General features: G+C 36.8%; 1 long non-coding RNA gene across 2 annotated transcripts in view; it reads left to right on the top strand.

Annotated features, from left to right (window-relative positions):
- Positions 1–738: 738 nt before the first annotated feature.
- Positions 739–23,752, top strand: part of LOC120301753 — a 67,967-nt gene continuing 44,953 nt past the window's right edge. For both annotated transcript variants that reach the window (XR_005555015.1, XR_005555017.1), the window contains exons 1-2: positions 739–1,573; positions 23,074–23,202. This is a non-coding gene — a long non-coding RNA (uncharacterized LOC120301753). The remainder of the gene's footprint in view (positions 1,574–23,073; positions 23,203–23,752) is intronic.

Here is a 23,752-nt window from a genome sequence, read left to right on the forward strand (position 1 = left end):
AGAAGATAATATATGTAGGTCTGGATTGAACTGTGGAATCCTTGGTGCTCTCTGGACTTGGTTGTTTTGCTGCAGATGTTTGTTTACCCACCTAGGTAACATGCTCAGTGTGAGGTACTGGCACTAGCAGAATATTAGGTATAACGTCTTCAGTTCAGCTTCAACAACCAAAAACTTCACAGTTCCAGCCTTAAATTGGTATCCTAAAGGACACCAGTGGACAGACAGTAACTGATTCGAAGAAGATCAAAGATGCTAAAATTCTGTATAGTAGAGATGTCAACATCCAAAATACCTTAGAAGTTAAGCCCTAATTTCCAAGAACCTCTAGTACTTATTGACCAATCTCAAATTATCCTGCTTTGCACACATTATTCAAAGACTTAACTGTCTTACAATGTTAATAATCTTGGGAAAAGTGAAATGAAATAGAAGAAACAACCAGCAGCAAGATGAATGGACTTAGTGATGAATGAACATTTAGAAAATCTGAAGGGCCAAGTTGGGGACATAACATCCTGGAGAAGTTCTATCAATTTAGATGCTGTTTATATTGATTTGATGGGGCATAATGACTCAATCAATGAATCAGTCTATCTAGATTTGTTTTCATATATTTTTTATGTTTTAATTATGCATTTTATAAAAGTTTCATACCTTTTAGAGATTTCTGTTTCAAACATGTGTTCCAATACAAACTTCTTTTTGTTTTCTATCTTTCTATGAAGCTATGCCATTAGATATGCTGAACTGAAAATACTGCAGCAATGTGGACATTTTACATTTTAAAGTCCAAGCTGATCAGCATAATTGTTGCTATACTTTCTATATGCTTCAAATATACAGTATCTGCATTTTACGTATCTTCTAGGGTTCATTGTATTTATCTTAATACTTTAACCTTTGTAATTTAAATCTATCTAACTTTATGCATTCTGCAGCTGTTTCTACAGGATTAAATTTCCTTTCTAGAATGTTGAATCTTTTATGCTGTTCTATAATTGTAGTGTTTTATTAATGGCATTATAAGCAACATATAAGTTTGCTATACTGGCATTTTCTAGCAGCCATTTGAATTAATGCAGATTCTGTTACCATAATATTTTATAAAAGGAACACAAATAACTGTTCCAAGTGAAACAGAAGCAGAGAACTCCACGATCACACAATTTTCTCAGATTTATTGCCTGTGAGTCTCTGTGTAGATCTGAGAAATTTCACAAATTGGAAATGGCTTCACCACATTGTCTTGTGTATTTATAAGGGCTTCCCAATTACCAACATTCTTTTTCAAAGACTTTTAGATATAGTCAGCTCTTATTTATTACATGCTTTCTTTTTAAAACACATTTTTCATGGAATATGTATCAGTTTGCCTTACTCAGTGTTAAGATTCATTTTGCTAGATGTCAGTATGATTACCCAGTAGATAAACAGTTTTGTGAATCAAAGCCCCATTTTGCTCAGACTGAGCTAAGTGAAGCTGGTGTTCAGGAACAGGAAGAGAAGAAATCAAAATACTGCACAGTACGATGGTTACGTTATAAAAATTCTGCTGAAATGGAAAACAGAGGTACGTTGAATGTTTGCTCATAATGTTCATTGAGAGCTTTAAGGCAGAGCTCCCCAACCTTTTGGGCATCAGGGGCCAGTTCTGTGGAGAAAGGTTTTTCCATGGTCTGGAGAGTGGGTGGTTTTGTATGCTGCCTGCATCCCACAGATAGGGCTTTGCTTTTTTGTGAGAACTGGTTGCTGGCATGCTGCAGCCTGGTACCAGTCCACGGACTGGGGGTTGGGGACCCCTGCTTTAAGGGATGAAAATATTTCCCATCTTCATTTTTCTACCCAATCTGTTGCTACTGTTCTAAATAAGCTATTTTTATTTAATTTTATTTTTTTTCTCTCACCAAGAAAATGATCCAGGCTACTTAGGGATCACAGAATGCATAGCTACTGTGTGTAGCATTGTAATATTAATTAGATTTGGCTACACCAGGGATTGATAGTATTCTCAACTTTAAGGACCACATTATTCTCTTAGAGGAAGATAGTCAAGTACTATAGTTGCTGGAGTCAAGGCAGAAGTGGACAGGCTTATACTTTTCTTTGCCTTTTTCTTCTTCTCTTTTTGTATCCATTCATTTTAGGGTTAGTAGATCTGGGCTGCAAAAATCCAACCACTTTTCAGCAGCATGCAACAAATTATAACTCAGTGCTGCTGACTAATTGTACTCAGGATTTTAACAGTCCAGGTCTGTTAACCCTGATTCATCTGTTATTCATTTAATCACCCATTTATTGTCTTTCATGTCCATATCTAAACACAAAGCAGCCACTGTGATTGTCTCCATATGTTTGCTACTACATTCCCAACCTTCTGGATCTTTAGCAAATGAAGTCAGCTCTAATAAGATGACAGATATGCAAGCGCAGTAGGCATCAGTCAAATTAATTTTAAAGGGCAATATTTTCCCTTGGGTTCCATCAACTTTCCTTCCTTCTAGGATGACTCACAGCCAAACAGCTTTATAGTAGTGAATAAGGAGCACAACTGTAGAGTGAGTTGGACTGTCAGAACTGATCCTAGTATTTGCAGTAGTCTTCTTCCTATCCTCTTTTTCCTCCTCCTCCTCCTCCTCCTCCTCCTCCTCCTCCTCCTCCTCCTCCTCCTCCTCCTCCTCCTCCTCCTCCTCCTCCTCCTCTTCTTCTTCTTCTTCTTCTTCTTCTTCTTCTTCTTCTTCTTCTTCTTCTTCTTCTTCTTCTTCTTCTTCTTCTTCTTCCTCCTCCTCCTCCTCCTCCTCCTCCTTGCTTAATTATGAGTTCTTTAACATTTTGAAATTTTGCATAACACCTGAAATTACATCTAACGTAGTTATTGCCTGAATAACCTTTAGCAACAGACCATAATTTTGTCTAAGAAATAATGACCCTTTCTAACTTGCAAATTGTACAGAGAATACCTTTGCTCTGTAGATAGCTACTGTCTTTTTCATATAAGAAGGTATAGTATTATGCCAATCTCCATTCAATCTTATTCCCTTGCTTAAAAATCAAGGAATTTCCACCATATAACTCTGTATATTAAAGCTATCTATATTAATCTATATTCTTGTTATTTATTTAAATAATTTTATCCTTTCTTTAAAAATAATAACTTGCTCTATCATTAATAGTTAGGATATGATTCTGTAATAATTTTACTTATATCATATTCAATTATCTTCATTTTTTCATAATTACCTTTTCATTATACTGTTCAAACTATACTTGAAAATTGCAATTGCTTTTCCTGGGGAGAATTATTTCATTAATTTGGGTATTATTTATTTATTTTATTATTATATGGAACAAACCCAGTTTTTTCCTAGAAGCTCCTTGATGTCTGCCTGTCTGCCTGCGTGCCTACCTGCCTGTCTGCCTGCCTGTCTGTCTTTTCCCTCTTATTCTTCAGGGATGTCCCAGATGACAATTCAATAATAATCTTCTAAAATAAGTAGGGAGAAAATCATTAGTCCTTAAACCTTTGATCCATTGCAAGGGTCATTCTGGAGTGGTGAGAACTAGAAGTGATTGGGAGAAATAAATGCTCATTTAATTTTCAAAAGGGGAGGAAGAGACTATAGGCACTGTTCTGTCACTCAAATAAAACTATAAACCACAAGGTGCTATATTCTCAAGATCTATTTTAAATAAACAGCTCAGTTCATTGCTTTTAGGGTACTAACATCTCTTCAGAGTTTTCAGTGAAAGCACAAAACCCAGTGACTGACTGCAGCTGAAGTCTTAGAATAGCAATGAAGCATGTCAAAGGCCAGCCACTTCTGGAGCTCAAGCTCCTGTACATTTCTTGCACACTGACTTCCAAGCTGTCCTTTGGAAACTATATGGAAAGCAGCAGCAACCTTGATCCATATGAGGAGCCATTGTCGTATAAGCCCCCAGGCTGAAGAAAAGATCATTATACATATTACTTGTCTGCTGACTTAAGCAGAATGAAATTATCCAGCGTTTTCAAAGAAATGCCGCCTCCATTTTGTAAGCAAGGCTCGAGGCATCAGGATCCATGCCTCCCCTTTTGCTAACCCACAGTTATTAGCAATGCCACTAGTAAATGTATTAGAACCTCACCTGTTTTAGTGCTGTTACTGAAGAATAAATAGATCTGGAAGAATTACACTGCATTGGTAGTGAATACCTGACAAACAGGAATGCTATGGAGAGAAAGCAAAAAGATCAGTTTAGCTACATTTGAAGGTGGCCTTGTATATAAATAGAATAGCGAAGTAGATATTTACCACTCTGAACCTGTCAGTCTGGATATACGATAGCATTAAGGTTTCATTATGTTCAGAGAGAGAAATGCACGCACTGTCAATTGCCAAAAAGAGAAGCTTCATTGCTTCATGCTTAATCTGGATCTAAGGAAAATATAAGCTCTCTTAAAAGTTGCTTCTTAAACTCCCTAGCGGCACCCACTCCCCAGCTTATGAATGTAATTCACAATTACTTTTATTAGTGGGCCACTTTAAAGCAAAGATAAGGTGGGGGTGTAGCCCTGCTCTCCTATAAGTTGCCTGAAAAGCCATATGGACTCATTTCTTAACAGGTTTTCACTACTATTCACTAGCGAGTGGTACTTCCAAGCAGTATTAAATTAACTCTCACTGCCAGCTGCTGGCCACTATAAATCTACTACAGTTTTATATATGTATTTATCTGTTTGACAAAAGTTTCTCATGAACCCACACAAGATACTGTTGGTGGTATTTAGTCCTGGGAAATTTTTGATGCATCCTATATACACATATAATTGTTCGTTGATGGATGCTTAGGAAACTAATACCTTCTCTTCCACTTTTTTGATGCAATTGCAAAATGTAGATGGAACAGATTCAGATGCCAATGGATGGTTTTGTGTTTTTAAGTTTTTTTCCCAGCATGAAGATGGACTTAAATGGCTAGTTTATGATCACCACATAAATATAATTATACTTGTCTTAAAAAAATAGACATAATGGTAAAGTACAGTAACTGTGATGGAGATATAGAGAGGATATTCTTTCTGCCCAAGCATTATGTCAAGTTAAGAAATGTTTCTGCTTTGCAATATGTGAGAGTTTTGTTCAGCTTGTGGGGGTGTTGATTTTCAGAAGAATTTATCCAAATATCATCCATCATAAAAACTGGAATGCAAGTTCAATGTGAAAAAAAAGCCTGGGATTTCTCCATTAGGGAAGATGGCTGTGGATATTGACCTCTCAGAAGTCTGAGCTTCAATCCCTTTATGTTTTATTGTGTTCAGGGTGCTATCTAGCAAGCAATTGCAATTTGATCTGCTTCATGGTAGGAATAATTGCACATTGCTGTTATTTAAGAATTAACTTTAAGTTTGAGAATCAAAATTTGCAAGCTTCTGGTAATGTGCTAGGGTTTAAAAGTTGGAAAGTGGAAGCAACTTCAACTTGGGATTGTTTCATCTTTACTTCTTTTAAGAATTGAGCAGACATGGTTTGAGGCTCCTTCTCAAGAACATCCTTTTTATGAAATCTCTCCCCTGTTTTCATTTTTTTTTTTTGTAAGAAACAGAGAAATGCTACTGAAGTGAAGCAGTAGATTTACAAAGGTGGTCAATATCATGATTAACTTGGTAATGTAGAAGGCTGATCAATCATATTATTGATCAGTTTAAGAAATGCATTAGAGTAACCATGTAGTATGGTTATATGTGTCAATGGCAGAGTACACAGATATTGAACTAGTCAAATTGTCTTGCAATGGATGCACATAATATTAAACAGAACCAGAGCCAAAGGCTTCACAAACTTTTTATTTCAATCTATGAAATTAATCTCCAGAACAGCTTACAAAATGACAAATAACAATAACAACAAAGAAAACCTTCATAATTAATAGACACCCCTTCCTCCTAACAGCTGAGAGTTTAATGAAATTAGGGGTCTGTTTATCACATGCAACATTTTCACACTCATTCTCTAGGCATCATTTTTAACCCCACATCTAATCAACGTGCATATGAAACCAAGAAGCAAAACCAAGTACACATTACTGATGAGCAGTTCATCTTCCGCCAGGTTTGAAATTACTTGGGTGTTTCTGAGCTTTGTCAATGAGGATGGTAGAACAGCTGTGAGAATTCTTTCCCAACTGGAAATCTTAGCATGAATATGGTGTTTATTAATCAGAGGGCACTCTGGGAATGATAATTAGGGCTAGCTTCCTAGGTATGGTTTAGGTTTTGTTGATGAATTATTTGATTGATTCTAAATTTCAGACACAAGTTCAGATATAGCTAGTCCTTAACTTATGACTACAATTGGAATTGTGGAATTTCTTTTGTAAATCATTGTGGTCATAAGTCAAACCAGATTCAATGTTATGACAATTTGTATGGTGGTCAGCTTCTCATTTTATTTTGCTGAAAACAGCAAAAACAGGTGGCAAATAATGATCATATAACTGCAGGATGCTGTAAACAATCATAAATGTAAGCTTTTTTTTTTTTTTTTATTAAAAGTTTTATAAATTTTACAAAAAAGAAAAAAGAATACAAAACAGAGACAACATATACAAAAAAGTAAAACTAAACAATACATATATATAAAAAAAAAAACCCCACCCCTCCCAAAAACCCCCCCCTCCCTTCCCCCCCCCTGAGCTTCCCAGAGCAGAATATAGGCTTAAGAAGTAAAAATAAAAATTAAATTAAGAACTTTATATTTATATATATAAAAAGATTATCTATAATAGTATAAATGTAAGCTTATTGTCAAGCACCTGAATTGGACACATATTCCTTCGAATATAGAGATATTTGAAAAAAACATATCCTCCCAATAATCAATAGGCATCCTGGCCATTCTGACACTGCTCCTCTCCAGTGGCTGCTTAAGGACAGACTGTGATTACAGTGCAGTTGGCTAGATTCTGCACAGCAGCACTGGGGATTCATCGGAAACACCTGATTAATCCACCATAGCTATTTTACACAACTAAGGCAGCAAATCTTTTTGCATTACTAATCTTTTGCATTTTAGCATTTAATCACTATGGGCTTCACAGTTTATGGATTGATGTTATAGTATAGTTAGGCCATGCTATGTTATGCTCAAGTGTAACTGACAGATTAGATGTCAAATTATGATTTTAATATAGATTTTATCTGTTATTTATTATTTTATTCTTGAATTTTTAACTGGATATTCCTTGAGTGTTTTTAATGTTGACTCTGGTCTTTGACTTGATCATAAATGCAAGCTTGGTGCAAAACACCTGAATTGCAATCACATGTCTTTGCAACAGTGAGTATAGTTTATAAGTTGCTTTTCCAAACCATCATAACTTTGAACCATCGTTAAACAAATGGTTATAGGCTGAGGAGTACCTGTAGTCTCATTGCAATCAGTACATTTATAAAAAGTAATATTTCACACTAGGCTGTTTCCATAAACATATTTATAATGCAATTGAGGCTCATTTTTTTTTTTAACATTCTGAAATAAAGAAATTCTAGCAAGCCAAAAGGTTGTACAACCATGGTTTAATGCATTCAGGAATCAGTGTTTAGAATTAGTGGCCAGTTTGTCACTTTAAAATGCCTTTAGGCCACCCTGCAAATTTCTGCATATAGTTTTGTTCTCCGTAGTTTTCTATACCTAGGTGTCTAGATGAAATGTCTTATTCTGTCTTCGTGTGGCTTTCAACAGTCTCAAAGAATTTTGAGAATTTGGAATTTTCTATGGCAGTTTCTTTATTTTGGCAAAGGATATTCTTCATTTTGGCAAACATTTCTCCAAGCACACACATACTGGGTGCTGACATATATAGTAATTCTGTTAGTAAAGATAGAATCATCATATATATGCCTCTATATTCCATCTGAGAACCAGTTTGATGTAGCTATTAAGGTATCTTATTCAATCTTCCTAGAAACTGGGAGACTGGGAGTTCTAGTCCCATCTTACATTCAAAGCCAACTAAGTGACCTTGGGCTAGTGACTTAAAAATATCACTTAAAAGTGCCTATAGGCCACCATGGCACTCTCTCAATCCTGGGAAGGAGGCAATGGCAAACCACTTCTGAAAAAGCTTGCCAAGAACACTACAGGGACTTATCCAGGTAGTCTCTGAGAATCAGACATGGCTGAATGGAAGGGGGGGGGAAGTCTGCAGATGTGGAGTACTGGCATAATTCTAGCTTCAGAAAATGAAACTGAGCATGCATAATGTAAACATGGACCCCAGTAGTTACCACAGGCTGGGTAAAGAAACCTTAACATTTGAAGTATTGTTTAAAATGTCATCAACCAGTGGAAGATTGCTGTTCCTGATGAGCTTAAATAAGACACATCAGCAATTTTCACCAATATTTGATAGCAATATTATATGCCTATCCAAAAATTCTACTTAAAAAGCTAAACATCTCTTTGAGGGTTTACATATTCCATTACTTTTCATTATAAAAAGTAGAGTGTTAGTTGAAACATTGGTCTCCATAACAGAGTACATAATGGATCTTTGACATACATAGAAACTCATTTTCACAAATGGGAACTACACTATGACTCCAGGCATTATCCTTATATTTAGCTAAACCATTGATCATATAGTCTGATTGGGCTGGCAGCAGATGTCTGTGATCTAAGAAAGTCATGATTGTCATCCCTGCTTCCTCTTCTGACTGCAGGTACCTAGGGTCGTTCCTTAGATCTTGTGCAAGCTGCAGGATTCATGAAGTGGTTGAAAATTTGTCTCATCACTGATGCTCCAAAAGATATATTATGGTGGAAATCAGGCACTAGCACTCAAGAACTCTGGCTTACTAAAAATATCTGAAATAGAAACTGGCCAGGAATGAAACTGGAAAATGTATTCTTCACAGCTTCTTCTCAACATTAGTATTGCCTTGTTTCAGAGCTCTCTCTAAGGCAGTGGTTCTCAACCTTTTTAATGCCGTGACCCCCAACCGGTCATAAGTCGAGGACTATTCAACCGGTCATAAGTCGAGGACTACTCAACTGGTGCAGCACCGTTTGCAGAATGGGACTTTTGACGGGCTCAGCAGGGCAGAGACAGCCTGGACAATTCCTATTGGCTTTTGAAAGCCAATAGAATTAGAGTCTATTCAAGAGAGTCTATTCTATTGGCTTTCAAAAGCCAATGGAATAAAAGGGAGTAGCACAGCTAAGGAAAGGGGAAAAAAATGGCAGACTGCATTGTTTGGCGACCCCTGTGAAATGGTTGTTCGACCCCAAATGGGGTCCCGACCCACAGGTTGAGAACCACTGATCTAAGGTCTGAAAATGGAGAATTTTATGTAATAAGATAAATTTAAATAAACACTATATTAAGCTTTGCACAACTGGAAAGAAAATTATTTGGGAAGGATAGAAAATTCATTTTGCACTTTAATGTAGAAAATCTGTTTAGAATCTATGTTTCAGGCTTCCTTTTTCAAACTATGGGAAAACAAAGGATATGAACATATGATGTGAGCAGAAATACAATTTTCCCTCTTTCTTTTTGTGATGCTCTTATAATTATATTATAAGTTTGGGCACAGTTCTTTTCTTTTAAAGCATCATTTTTGGGGAATCTAATATTTTCAGTAAATGTAAGCACCTTGTCTCTGGTGCCAACAAATACAGTCAAAAAGTAGTATGATATAATTTTTATCCTAATAGGATACCATATTTCTCATTTTTATTTTTGATTTTTTTAAAATAGTTATTCATACTTTGGTATAAAATAATTCAATTTATGAGCTGCAAAGTCTTGCAATACAATGTAAAAATAAAGCTATATTAGATGGGGATTCTGGAGTACAGGCAAAATAAAGTCATCATGAGAGATATGTTGAAGAAATAGTACAAGAAATATAATAAATGTAATGAATATATACAAAATAAATATTATTTTGCTGGCTGGAGAATTCTGGGAGCTGAAATCCATATATCTTAAATCTGGCAAGATTGAGAAACATCGGTCTAAATCTTTGCAATTTATCAGGTTGGTCATTGGCTTATTATATGTACACACAGCTAGAATAATTTCCTTACATAAAGCTAATATGAAAATTAATGACACTTTACTGTAGCAGGCATGTCAAACTTGTGACATCATGTGACATCGCACGACGTATCAGAACTTTTTCTCCATTGCCGGCAATGGGGTGGGCGCGGTTTTGGGATGACACGTCCGGCCCGCGGGCTGGCAGTTTGACACCCCTGCAAGAGTGTCATTCTCTCTTCCTTTGTGCATTCCATGTTTCTGCATTTGCAAGTCTTCTAGAACAGGGGTAGGCAACCTTGGCTCTTTTATGACTCGTGGACTTAACTCCCAGAATTCCTGAGCCAGCCCTGGCTCAGCTTGGAAACCTCTCCCTTTCCCTCAGCATGGCTGGCTCAGGAATTCTGGGAGTTGAAGTCCATGAGTCATAAAAGAGCCAAGGTTGCCTACCCCTGTTCTAGAACAATAGGTTATTGGCATCAGCTGACTTTCATGATCTGGAGCAATGCTTCATTTATTTCATACCTCCTATATCAATTGACATCACAAAATACAACAACAACAACAATAATAAATTTGGAAGGGACCTTGGAGGTCAGCTAGTCCAATCCCCTGCTCATGCAGGAAACCCTATACCATTTCAGACAAATGGCTATCCAGTCTCTTCTTAAAAACTTCCAGTGTTGGAGCATTCACCACTTCTGGAGGCAGGTTGTTCTACTGATTATTTGTTCTAACTGTCAGGAAATTTCTCCTTAGTTCTAGGGTGCTTCTCTCCTTGATTAGTTTCCATCCATTGCTTCTTGTCCTGCCTTCAGGTGCTTTGGAAAATAGATTGACTCCCTCTTCTTTGTGGCAGCCCCTGAGATACTGGAACACTGCTATCATGTCCCCCCTCATTCTTCTCTTCATTAAACTAGACATACCCAATTCCAGCAGCCTTTCCTTATATGTTTTAGCCTCCAGTCTCTTAATCATCTTTGCTGCTCTTGTCTGTACTTTTTAGAGTCTCAACATCTTTTTTACATCGTGGTGACCTAAACTGGATGCAGTATTCCAATGCCTTACCAAGGCATTGTAAAGTGGTATTAAAACTTCACATGATCTTTATTCTATCCCACTTTTAATGCAGCATAGCACTGTGTTGGCTTTTTTGGCAGCTGCAGCACACTGCTGGCTCATAATTAAATGATTGTCCACTAGGATTCCAAGATCCTTCTCACAGTTGCTACTATTGAGCAAGGTACCACCTATACTTTACCTGTACATTTGATTTTTCTTGCCTAATTATAGAACCTTACCTTTTTCACCATTGAATTTCATTTTGTTAGTTAGCGCCCCATGTTCAAGTCTGTCAAGATCCTTCTGCATCTTAACCCTTCTGGAGTGTTGGCTATTCCTGCCAGCTTGGTTTGTCATCTGCAAATTTGATGAGTTCCCCATCTATCCCCTCATCCAAATCATTGATGAAGATGTTGAAGAGCACTGGGCCCAGAACAGTAGTTCAGCTTTGGGCAAGGTTCTCAACTTTCCTGAAAATTTCAAATGCATTTTGATTTGAGTAATTTACTAAAAAAGATTAAGAACTTCTCCAATTATACCTTAGCTGAACTATGGATTCTAGGAGATAATTCCTAAGACAGCCTTGCTTAGTATGACCTTACTCTACATTTATTTATGCAGTGTTGAACATATGTGTGATCTACCAGATGTATGAAATGTTTGGCTTTATTCAGAGACTTTTATAAGTCCCAAGGTTTTAGAAAGCCTCTGGTCATAAGTAAGATGTTATAAGATGTTAGAAAGCCTCTGGTCATAAGTAAATCAAGATGTTATTCATGAATACCAAGCACGCATCAACACTGAAGCATCTTACACTTTTTATACAAGTGCAGATATTTCTTTTTAGAAGTGCTACAAAATCCCAAAGGGGTCTTTTGAAGAAAAAAAATCTATGAAATGGTTTAGTAATTATAATTAATTTGACACAAATTAACTTGATCTGCTATATCATTAGCAGAACCAAGCAGTGAGAATATTGAGCACCTGCAAATTTATCTATAATAAGAAGAATGCACTTCTCTTTTTTTCACAGCTTTAGCTGTTTTACTTTAGCTGTTTCAGTCCTTGACATTTGCAAACGATTCTTATTTTTCTTGGACAAAGTTATTATCAATAAGTTCTAGTCCATTGGCTCAGTGACTATTTGAATCATCCCACCTTTTGAGTCGTAGAAGATACCGTATCATAGTGCTAAAATGAATTGCATAGGTACCAGCTCCATCTTTAAAGTTTATCTTTACCAATGGAAGTTTTGCAAGCGTCTTTTGTTGTACCATCCTTATTTTTCAATTGTAAAGTTTTTAGGAGTTGCACATCCTTTGACTCATATGTAGGTATATGTAAACAAATGAGGTTCCAATAACTCTGTGAGGCTTTGAAGAGTTTCTCCACATTGTGCATTAGGTCTGTAGTGACTTATACTTTCAGAAGACATGCATTTAGTTTAAACTCAACGTTGTGTGCCTCTGTGTTCTTACTGACAGATTCTGGAACAGCATCTAGAACTTTTTGGTTGATTTATCACAGTCTGCTCTGATCATGGGCCAAAGCTTCTTAGCTGTGCTTTTCTTCATGTTTTCTTGTCGATGCTTCTACGGCAGTTTATGGCAAAGCCTTCAATTTGGCGTTGCTGGAAAATAGGTGCCAGAAGAAAGCATGGACATTTCAAGTACATCTCTGTCATTCAGGACACAAATAACTCATTGAGCTTGTCCTCTTGTCCCAAAGAGTTCTTATTACTTTCCTTGTGAATAATAGTACCTGATTTATCACCCAGCAATAAACACAGTTTCTGCAGCCTGACAGCAATTTTGAGAAACATGTAACCAGGTTTTGGGTGCCTGCAAGTACAATAACTAAAAGCAGCTGACCTACACAATTATACTCTGCTAGATATAGCTAATTCCTAGCACTAAGTTTAGGATTGACTTACATTTTTATTAGCCCAAACCACTTGGAATTTAATATTTCTTTACATACTTATTCCCTTTACTTATTTTAATCCTTTAGCTTTATCACAAGACCCATTGTTTTATCTGATTTATACTGGTTAATGGCCACGGGAAAGATGGATTCTATTTGTTTGGGAGATTGGATCTTCCAGCAGCCCCTAGCAATCCATCAAGTTCCTTGGTTCTTCATCAGTTCATATTTCTTATATTCAGCACAACCTCTTCTAAGTTTAAAGCATTTTCCATCTGTAACTTTTGAAGCAAACCTTGGTCAAAAGTGCTCACAACTTTACTCCTTCTCCTCCTTCCTTCCTCCACCTCCCCATTCTTTTGGGGGGGGGGGTAACTCTGATTAGAAATCAGTTGTTTCTATTTTAATTTACATTTACCATAGACATTTAACTTGGTTTATGGATTTTCTTTATTACTGATGTTTTTGTAAACTGCAGCGAGTCCATAATTGACTTGGCAGTATGTGAATGGAAAAGAGAAAGAGATTGGGGGTGGGGGTAGGGGAGGGTTGGGGAAAGTAAAACAGATCTGCTGAAATCAGAGGACTTTAATGGAGAAAAAAATGGCCATGTCACTCACTCTCTTCCCTGCCTTGCAGCAGCCACTTACCTCCCTGCTAGCCTTGGACTTGCTGCTGGCTACCCCACTGACTTCTCCATGCAATAGGGAGGAATGGAAAAAAGGAGGGAGGGAGGGAGGGAGGGAGGGAGGGAGGGAGGAAGGAAGGAAGGAAGGAAGGAAGGAAGGAAGGAAGGAAGGAAGGAAGGAAGGAAGGAAGGAAGGAAGGAAGGAAGGAAGATTTCTGATGCTCTCTGGCAGCTTCCCACAAGGAAACTCAGTGGGGAAGCTGGCAGGAAATCAGAAGTCACTCCCACTCCACCACTTTTTTGTCCTCCCATGGTCATTCTGTCTCTCTGTTTAGATAAGGAAATATCACTGAAATGATGACCCAACAGAGCTTGGGTTGTCTATTTCAGCGACAAAGATTAGATTTTACTATAGCCCATCTGTTTTCTGGCAGCAGATGTTCATATAAAATTTTGATCTAATAATCCCTTTTGGTTGGGTGATATTTTAGCATAATAGGAAAAAGCAAATGAGTTATCTATCTTGAATAATGAGGAGAAAAGAAGAATGTATAAACCCCATTAATTTACCTGTGAGTATTATTGTCAACCTTCTTCATTATCGGTATCATTTGTTAAAATTGTAAGGCATCGTCATCTCACTGGTGCCCTGCAGATGTGTTAGACAACGTTTCCCATACTTTGTATTGGGCCTGTTCAGGAGCATTCTTGGAAACCTACTACAATACGGATGAGGTACCAAGATGGTAAAATTGGCATAAACGGTCACTTGTTTTTTCTGTCTACATTTAAATTAGCTCCCACACACACACACCCCACACTGGCCCTCACACTAATAGGTAAGGAAAAAGACTTTCAGGCAATAAAGTCAACATTTTTGGAGCTGTTCTATTTGTAACAGAATTAGTCAAGATAGTCTTTTTTTAAAAAAAATGACATCCAATTTTATATTATTCATTAATTTTGCTTAAGCATTTATATCTTTTCTTTATTAATTGGGTTAGTAAATTGTGTTTTTCACAGTCTTCATTAATAGCATGCAAATTGTTCTTTTACCAAACTAAAACAAAATTGGAGTATAATAATTTCAATTTGAGATTCTGAAGTGGAGCTATTGTCTCAAGCATGGAGAGACACTGTATATCCAGGTAACATTCTTGCTTATAGCACAAAGAGTGGTGCTATTGGCCTCCCAGGCATCTTCATGTGTCTTTAGTAAGGCCATAGACATGTTTCATTCTTCCAGTATGAATATAAAGCCCTGTCAAATTTAATCACTTGGGATCCCATTTTAATTAGTATTCCCCTCATACTGGAACCCTGGTATCTGATAAGAGTGTGATTTCTGTTTTAATATATCTAAAGTCTGGCTATTGTTAAAAGTAGAAAAGTTCAGCCTCAGGCAACTTTCTCAAACTTTGGGTGACTCTACCCAGAACTGCTCTCTGAATACTGCCAAACAATAATTTTTAATTTGCCAAATGGAAGAAATTAAAAAAAATATATCAGGAGCAATAATATTAATTGTATTTAATGTCATTTTGATTCAATTTTAATTAAAGTAAGACAAATTTAGTTGTTTTGTGGATCTGTCCACATTTGGGAAGGATTCCTAACATGCTACTAAAAATTCAAGTGTACTCTCAGCTCCAAAATACTGTATGCTCCTGGTTCAGAGAAATAGATAAAAAGATTGCTACTATAGGTGAGGTGCAGCTAAGCTTATGTGATCTGCAAGTGCTGACAGGGTTCAGGGCATAATTCCAAGTGATTCTGTAAGAGATGGTACAGACAAAGAAACTGACATGAGTATCCATGTTCTCCAGTCCTTTGATGCATACATGTCAGGCACAAAGAATCAGGAATATTCACTGAGTTCAAATCACTGAAGAGTTTATTATTGTTATCTATACACAAGAATCTGATCAACTAATGGTCAAAGCTAAATTTGCCTCTAGATAAGGGTCAATTGAATTCACAGGGCTAGACTAGACTTTCTTGTGTCTGTGCAATGATTCCAAACTAATGACATATTTAACCCGACTTTCCAGCTCAGCCTGTTCATCTCCTACATCACATACTGAATGCCAGATATGGCTAGTTTCTGTCTTTTGCTTTATTCTTTTAAAATAATCTATGTATAAATTCTAAAACAAACAAATATACCTGTTTTCAAGTACTAGCCCTTAGTACATTTTATTTGAAATAATATTTTCTTTATAGTAAAATAAAAAATACAGCAATGTAGAAATCTTTAATTTTAATTTTTCATTTTATTAGTAACAGAAATACTTTAAGACACAATTTAGCCAAAGTTCAGCATTTTTCCACCTTTTATTTTTTATATATTGCTTAATTACTCAGTGAAATCAATTGAATGAACCAAATTTTGTTTTGTGTGTTGTATTTTTAGAAAATATATTGACATTCATCAAGTCAAAGGCTGGTACTTCCCATCAGAATAGAACACTTAAAAAAAATCTCAATCAACTCTAATAATAAATAAATAAGCCACTCTGATAGAACAAGCCCCATACATTCCAGCATTCGTCAAGAAAAAGTCCAAACAGTGAAATTCGTTTTCCTGGGAAATACAGTATCCCGAAAGATGGTTACCTATTCACTGCCTAAATAAATAAATAAAAACAGGGAAATTCTTCAGATGGAAAGCTTTGATTCTAGAACTATAATCTAATGTTCTGGTTAAGGGAAACTTGCAACATGTAGAGTCAACTAACACAGCCAGATTCTAGAATGTAATGAATTCAATCCCAGTATGACTGTTGTTACCCTGAACTAGAGAGGGCACAAGTCAACTTGCCCTCCCACTGTGCTGTTCCCCACTCCACCCCAAGAGCAGCCTTTTTGCCGCCACTAACTTCCAGCAATCAGTAAATTCTGTGGCTGAAATGGAGGGAAAAGAGGAGACTAGCAGACCCTCCCCATGCCTCCCTATGAATAAAACACTTAAGATGAAAACTGTATAATTAAGCAGAGCCCTGCATTCCGGTCCCCCCTACGCAGAGGTGGGTTATTAAGATGAGTGAAACCCGCTATCATTATCTGGGAAAGAGTGTGATGATTGGCTGCTCGGTGTCAAGCCTCTGGTGGCTGGCTTTGTCACACATGCAGCAAGGAGAGTTCACTTTCTGTCAAAATGGGCTGTGCCAAATGTTATCATTTTAAAGGCCGTGAAAGAGTGGGAGCTGGGCCTAGGGGTATACACAAACCCTTATGCTGGTGACAGAGATACAAGTGTAATTCTAGACTATTAGAGTGACATATAAGATCGTTCCTGCCCCAGAACATGAGACAGCTGAGGGGATTATGCAGGACAGGCTGTCATGCAATAAAATTTTCAGAAATCTGTTAACCCCAGCTCAGACCCAGTGAATATTTTATTGCTGAACACTGTAGAAAAGAGATATTTATTAACTATAGAAAGATATAGCCAAGAGGCTGGGCGGTGGGAAGGTTATGGAGAGGCAAACCCAGTTGATCTCATACAGCAGAAGAAATGAATGACAATGGAAAGAGGTTCTGGAGGGAGGGTGTATCTCTTCTGTGTGTCAGGAAACATTTGCATCACAGAAGGAAATAGTCTGTAATAAATAGAGGACATTGAAATTGGAAAGGGAGGGAAAGTAATACTCTCACTCTTACGGCAAAGTGTGATCCCTGTGTTATTTAGTTCCATGTGCAAACTAAAGTTCAGCAAACAGCCAGGCAAATAGAGAATGATACATTTTGGAGAATTTGGATACCACACTTTCTTAATATCAGAGTACTAGTATTTTTATGAAGCAATATCAGCCCTTCACAATCTTGCTGTGTGCCTACAGTATAAACTGATCTATATTCACTAAATAAATGTAGGTTTATACCAAACATTTCCACCAGTAAGTTTGTTTTCTTTTGCCTTTTGATAGTTTTGCCAATTTACCATTACTAATTGATTTTCTTTGGGTTGATGATAGTGTTGTCCCTTGTTTTTCTGATTAATTTCCCACGTGATACTGCACAGTGTATGAGATGGTCTCACACTGTTAGAATTGGGGGCTTGGTCACCTCCAGAAGAATATGCAGGGATAACTTTAAAAAATAATTTAAATCAGTGTTTTTCAAACTTGGCAAGTTTAAGATGTGTGGATTTCAACTCCCAGAATTCCCCACCAGCTAGGGTTCACACATTGTTGTCAAGTTTGAAAAATGCTGATTTAAATAAATAAACATTCATTGTAAAAAAAAGGAACAATCTTTTTTAAAAATAAACAGTAACTAAAGAGTTGATCTGGAATATTACTATCATTTCATTAAAATTGTGACTCTTTATTTTGTTTGCTTGCATAATAAATTAATAAATATTGAACTTTTGTTACAGATAAATAGCAGCACTAAATTACATCTTTGACGTCTCTGACATAAACTGTAGAACAAATGTAGGGAGGAATAATAATAATAATATTTATTTTGCAGTCACAGACCAAAATGCAAGTGCAACAAAAGAGAACACAAGAAAAATATAATCACAAACAATTAACACCAGAAGCCTTGGCTAAAGGGAATTACAACGTTCTCCTCTAGTAGTTACAGCTCTTAAAAGAAATTTAGAAACCTGAGAAGTAATATAGGAGGAGCCATCCCCTAGACAATATAAGACCAAATTATTAACATTAGAACCAGAGGGATCAATTCCAAGGAGAGGCAATAATTTAATTCTGGCTGTGTTATATATAGGGCAGTATGATAAGACATGCTCCACAGTTTCAACTTCAGCCCTATCACAGGGGCATAGTCACTCACTGAACAGCAGCTCTTGAATCACCCATCGAGTAGTGCTGAGGGCAAGACATTGAAACAGGCTAGGGAAAAGACTCTTCTATACTTGGGGATGGTTAGAATATAGAAATATGAGGCCATCTTCAACCCATAATTATTAGAATGGCTAAAGATCAAAGGGGAGCAGGTTTTGTTGGCTCTGGCTCTCAAGTATTGCAAATCTATGTCCACAAGCCGTTGGACTACCCTAAACTGGGCATCCTTGAGACCATAATCTCCCAGAGCATCCCCCGTAAAACCTAGCAAGTGGAGTTTCTTCGTCAGCTCCCTCTCCCAACGAGAAGTATGAGAGTCAGCAAACACCAGGGAGAGGTAGCTACCAGGGACTGCCGAAGAGAGCACTTGAAACCACCATTTAAAGGTGTTAATCCACGCCATACATTCAACTGAACGAATGCCCAGTTCCAGGTACATCAAAGCAAATCCAACACAGGGAGGGAGACCCAGAAGTTTCCTAAGAAAAACAGCCTGGGTTCTTTCAATACGATCCTTGAAGCCTCGTATCCATATGGGAATTCCATAAAGAATTTGGGCCAGGGTTTTGGCTTTATATATACGCAGAGCAGAAGGAGTAAACTGGCTTCCTTGAATGTAGAGAGGAAATAAATATGATTCTCCTCTTGAACTTATTTTTGTTTTTGAATAATTATTTTTGTACTTCACAACACACATCAATAATGCATTCTTTTAACCTCCATAAGATGAGAAATGACTTTAAAAATCATCTAATTTCTTAGAACTTTTTTTAAAAAAAAACAATTGCACAATTTTAATTCTAACTCAGCTTTTATAATAATGTAAGTTAATTAAAATATATATACTTCCCAGAAAGGTGAAACTACTTGCATTTCTCCCCACCCCCACCCCCCAATTTTAAAGAAGTCAATACATTTCCAATTGCACAGTGTTAACGCAAGAGGCTATGATTACTTGCGGTCGCGTTCAGTCAGCAATGTCACAGAGGTCAGCAGAGAAAAATAACATGATATGCTATTTCAAAACTGCCAAGAACTGAATGGGGAGACCAGGGTGTAAGAGGAGCTCAGGAGGGTGTACTTGGAGAACAAAAGCAGCCCTTCTGCTAATTGACTGAAAAATTATCCAGGTTCCCTATGGGAAGCATACAAGACTACAGCAGATGGAGGCAGCTCGGACACTGTGGTGCAGAACGCTCCTCAAAAACCTGCTGTGAATCTGCCCGCAATTATGGGTCACAACATTTTTCCTTGTTTAACAGAGTGTAAGGAGCAAGACAAACAGAGGGGTAGCCAAATGGGAAAGGTGATAACCTATTAAGAATCAGGGCTGTTAAACTATTATTTTAACTACTGGATAACTGGGATTCCTTGCAGGTCTGAGATTCATGTGCTGTTCTACAGGCAGTTGTGAAATCACTTTGGAGCCATTTATATTGAGACTCTGACATCGATAGTACTTGCTGTTTCAATCTTTTATTTACTGTAGGATTGACAGCCTGCATTACCATGAATGCTGGGTGGCTGGGTATATTACATACAAATATAGACTAACACAGAAAGCAACTATATAGAAGCTCAGCATTTAGATCAATGCCAAACCATAATGAAGAAATATTCTGGATAATTTTAGTAAAGACAAGTGTCTCTATTTTCCCATTTAAACATTTAAGATTTCAGTACAATAATGTACATCTTTTTTTAAAAAAAAAAATCCCTAATGAGCTTCATTGGAATATGGATAAGATTGCTATACTTTTACATAATAACGCTACAATGTTCCAAAAATATTTCTATGAGATTATTTATCCCTGAATTAGAGTTGTAATATTTGGAATTCAGATTTTTCATACTCAGTGGTTGCCTTCTTCCCAGCCAGTGGATAAGATAGGAACATCTGCATCACTGTCCCTTCACTCACATGTTTCAAAATACATTACAGGATTATTGTAGCTGTATAAAATTCACCACAGAGAAATAACTTCTGCACCACTGTAAAAGAAGCCCCACAGTTGCATACTTTGTCTCCAATAATCAGGCTGTATTATCTTTAGCTTTTTGATCAATCAAATGCATCCTCAAGATACGTCCATAGCTAAACTGTATGTAGGTATAAATGAATGCATCTATGTATGTATGATATTTATAGACTTTCATAATTGACTTCTCTGTGTCAAGCATGAAGCAGAATTAAAACTATCTTTTGATTATCGGAAAGAATGTCAGCATATTTTTTATGAATTGTTCTTCAACATAAACAACTTTGAAATCGATCTGACACAGAGCTTTCCACATATGGGTGAAAATTGCAAATCTGAGGTGATTTCAAGTTGAGGATCACATACTTGTATGGTCTCTGATATAAAAGAATCAGTACAAATAAAAACAGGAGAGGAGGGTAAAGGCTCCATTAGAACTTCTCACTTTTTCATTTGAATGTTTTTCTTCCACGTTGTATGTTTTTTTAAACATGCAATTTGTCTTGCAGGCTGAAGGATATACAATCCATTCTATCATCACCATCACTGGCATTATTTCATTCCATTTGATTACATATATAAATAAGGCCAATGGCAGGAGATGCAAGATGGGATATCATACGAGTCCAGTAGGAGGGCATATGTAGCTTGGTCCCCAAAAAATTACAGCTAGACATATCTCCAACAAAGATGCAACTTGATCTGGAAGATGTGTTAGCTGTGCATTTGGCAATCTTGTAAAGCAGGTTTAACAATATCTACACAGATTACTCTTTTAAGTAATGCGAAATCCTGATTAGCCTAAGATCTCCCTTCACATATGTAATTTGATTGATATTAAATGTTTGTAACACCGTTTTTCTTTTAAATGCTCAAAGGGACACTAAGAGTGTTAACACTGCATGTATATGTTTATTGGAGTACTGATTAGTTGAATTAGACAATGTGCTTTCAATGTATGGAGATGTAAATGATGTAAAAATGATGTAAAAGCTTGCAGAAAATGATCAGCAAAGTATCAACATTATCTAGCACCCATTTTTGTTTGTTTTTGTTTTTCTTAGTCATTAATGATTTGTGTCACTGCAACAATATTATGAAATGAATGTGAAATTATCCCTGGGTGTGTTTAACTAGACTCTTCTTTTAAAACAACACAAATATTGTTTGTCTTTTATTTTCTCTTTGTATCATGGATTGAGCTGGCTGAGGGAGATCAATGAAGCACATTGTAAATGAGGAAATATATGAAAGGAAAATTGTAATTAGTTTACACATACCAAAAAAGATAATGCAGCACTGCAGAACTCAATTGTTGCTATGCTATATTGTGTCAAGAAAGTTCTGTGGAATCAGGGTTGTGCTATCAATAAACATGGTGGGTAATCCAAACCAGGAATTCACAAAATATTATAAAGATTCTAACTTTTAGGTATAAGGGGCATTTTTGGATGTTTGAGGTTATATCATGGGTATCTCTAGTTGTGGCTCTTATGAAGGATGCTTATTAATTTACAGTCAGTTCCCTAAAGGCCGAGTGGAGAGTTTCTCTCTGTCAGCTCCTCATTTGATTTTCCTATCACCCATTTTGAACAGTTTAGACCAGGGGTCTTCAAACTCAGCCTTTTTATGACTCATGGATTTCAACTCCCAGAATTCCTCAGCCAACATGCCTGGCTGAGGAATTCTGGGAGTTGAAGTCCATGAATCATAAAAGGGCCGAGTTTGAAGACCCCTGGTTTAGATTCTTTTGGCTTGAGGTCAACTCCTACTTATCTCAGGAATATGAGAATGTAGTTTTATTGGCAACAATACAGCTGTTTGTTGATACTGTCTTCTTTTTCAACTTCCCAGTCTAGCTTCTAGCTCTGATGATCTCCCATTGAAATGCTAAATAGATCAAACATTATTTAGCTTTTCTGAGAGACCAACAGTAGAGAATATTTGTAGCTCAGCATTGAACTATGGAGTCCTTAGTGCTTTCTGAACTTGATTGTTTTCTTGCAGATGCTTCATTACCCAACTAGATAACATTTTCAGTGCTAGAAGGGACAGGGATTTCCTCTATGTTTATATATGGTGGTTTGCCCTGTTGGTGGGAGTATTGTTTTCTTCTTGGTAGTTCCTTAATTAGGTTGTTGTTTACTGTTTGTTTGTCTGAGTTGGTAATTGAGATACTGTTTACTATTTGATTGTTGGTCTAGTTTCAATCCTGCTTTATCCTTTTCTGAGATAGACCAAGTCAACTTGGTATTTTCATTCAGCAAAATCTATTTGAGTTTATTATACATTTCTTCTGGGCTGGAAGACATACCGTATATGCCGGCGTAATAGGTGACCTGGCGTATAAGATGACCCCCGTCTTTGGCACCGAGTCACATTCCTAGAATGTTGTCTTATACGCCGGAAACTACCAGTATTTCTGGTGTATAAGACGACCCGGAGTATAAGATGACCCCCGTCTTTGGTGCCAATTTTAATGCTTGCGGAAGTCGCCTTATACGCCGGCATATACGGTATTCCAAATTTCCCCAAAAGGCCACAGGTTGCATGTTCTAGTAATATGTTTAACAACTGAGGCTTTATTTTTTTTAAAAAAAAAAGGTAGGAAAAATGATGCATATCATCCTTTGATTCTTAGGAGACAATAAAAGGAACTTTGGATATACAGACCTCATCTTCCTAAATAGAAAAGCTGGCCTACTTATATCAGCTGCATGGAAATGATTACAGAATTTTTCACTGCCATATTGCTCTTCTAGCAATAAAGGTAAGAATAACTATATCAGGCTTTCTCCTCCAACCACATTCCCAGAATTGCAAAAACTATACTAGTTATGGATTGTGTGCATTTATTCCCTCTCCTATTGAAACCAGTAGGGGAGGAGGGAAGTACTGAAAAAAAGAAAATACATTCCCTTGATGTGACCAATGTGAGCCCAACAGGAAATAGGAAGCGTGGCTGTTCTACTGAATATCCCTCCTCTACATGCTGTTCTTGGTGTTATTCTTACCAACTATTTGCCAAGTAAGAAAAGATGCCTCAACCACCCACTACAACAAGAACAGTTGTTCCATGAGTGAGCCCCAATTCTGGCAGGGCAAAGATCCCCAAGATTAGATGACAAAACAGTGGCTTTTGGTGGCATTATGTTTTTAAAAATGAGATTTCAACTATTTGTCTTTAAGTTTAATGCAACATTTTGTTTTTCCTGGAAAGAAAAACAATCTCTGGGGAAAAGAAACAAAATAAAACGTACAGTAATAAAGGACTTCTTTATTAATTTTAAAACACAGTGATGAATAATCAAGTTTTTTTT

The sequence above is a fragment of the Crotalus tigris genome, unplaced genomic scaffold (genome assembly GCF_016545835.1).
Source record: "Crotalus tigris isolate CLP2741 ecotype Arizona unplaced genomic scaffold, ASM1654583v1 scf7180000024391.5723578, whole genome shotgun sequence".
In the NCBI taxonomy this organism is placed as follows: domain Eukaryota; kingdom Metazoa; phylum Chordata; class Lepidosauria; order Squamata; family Viperidae; genus Crotalus; species Crotalus tigris.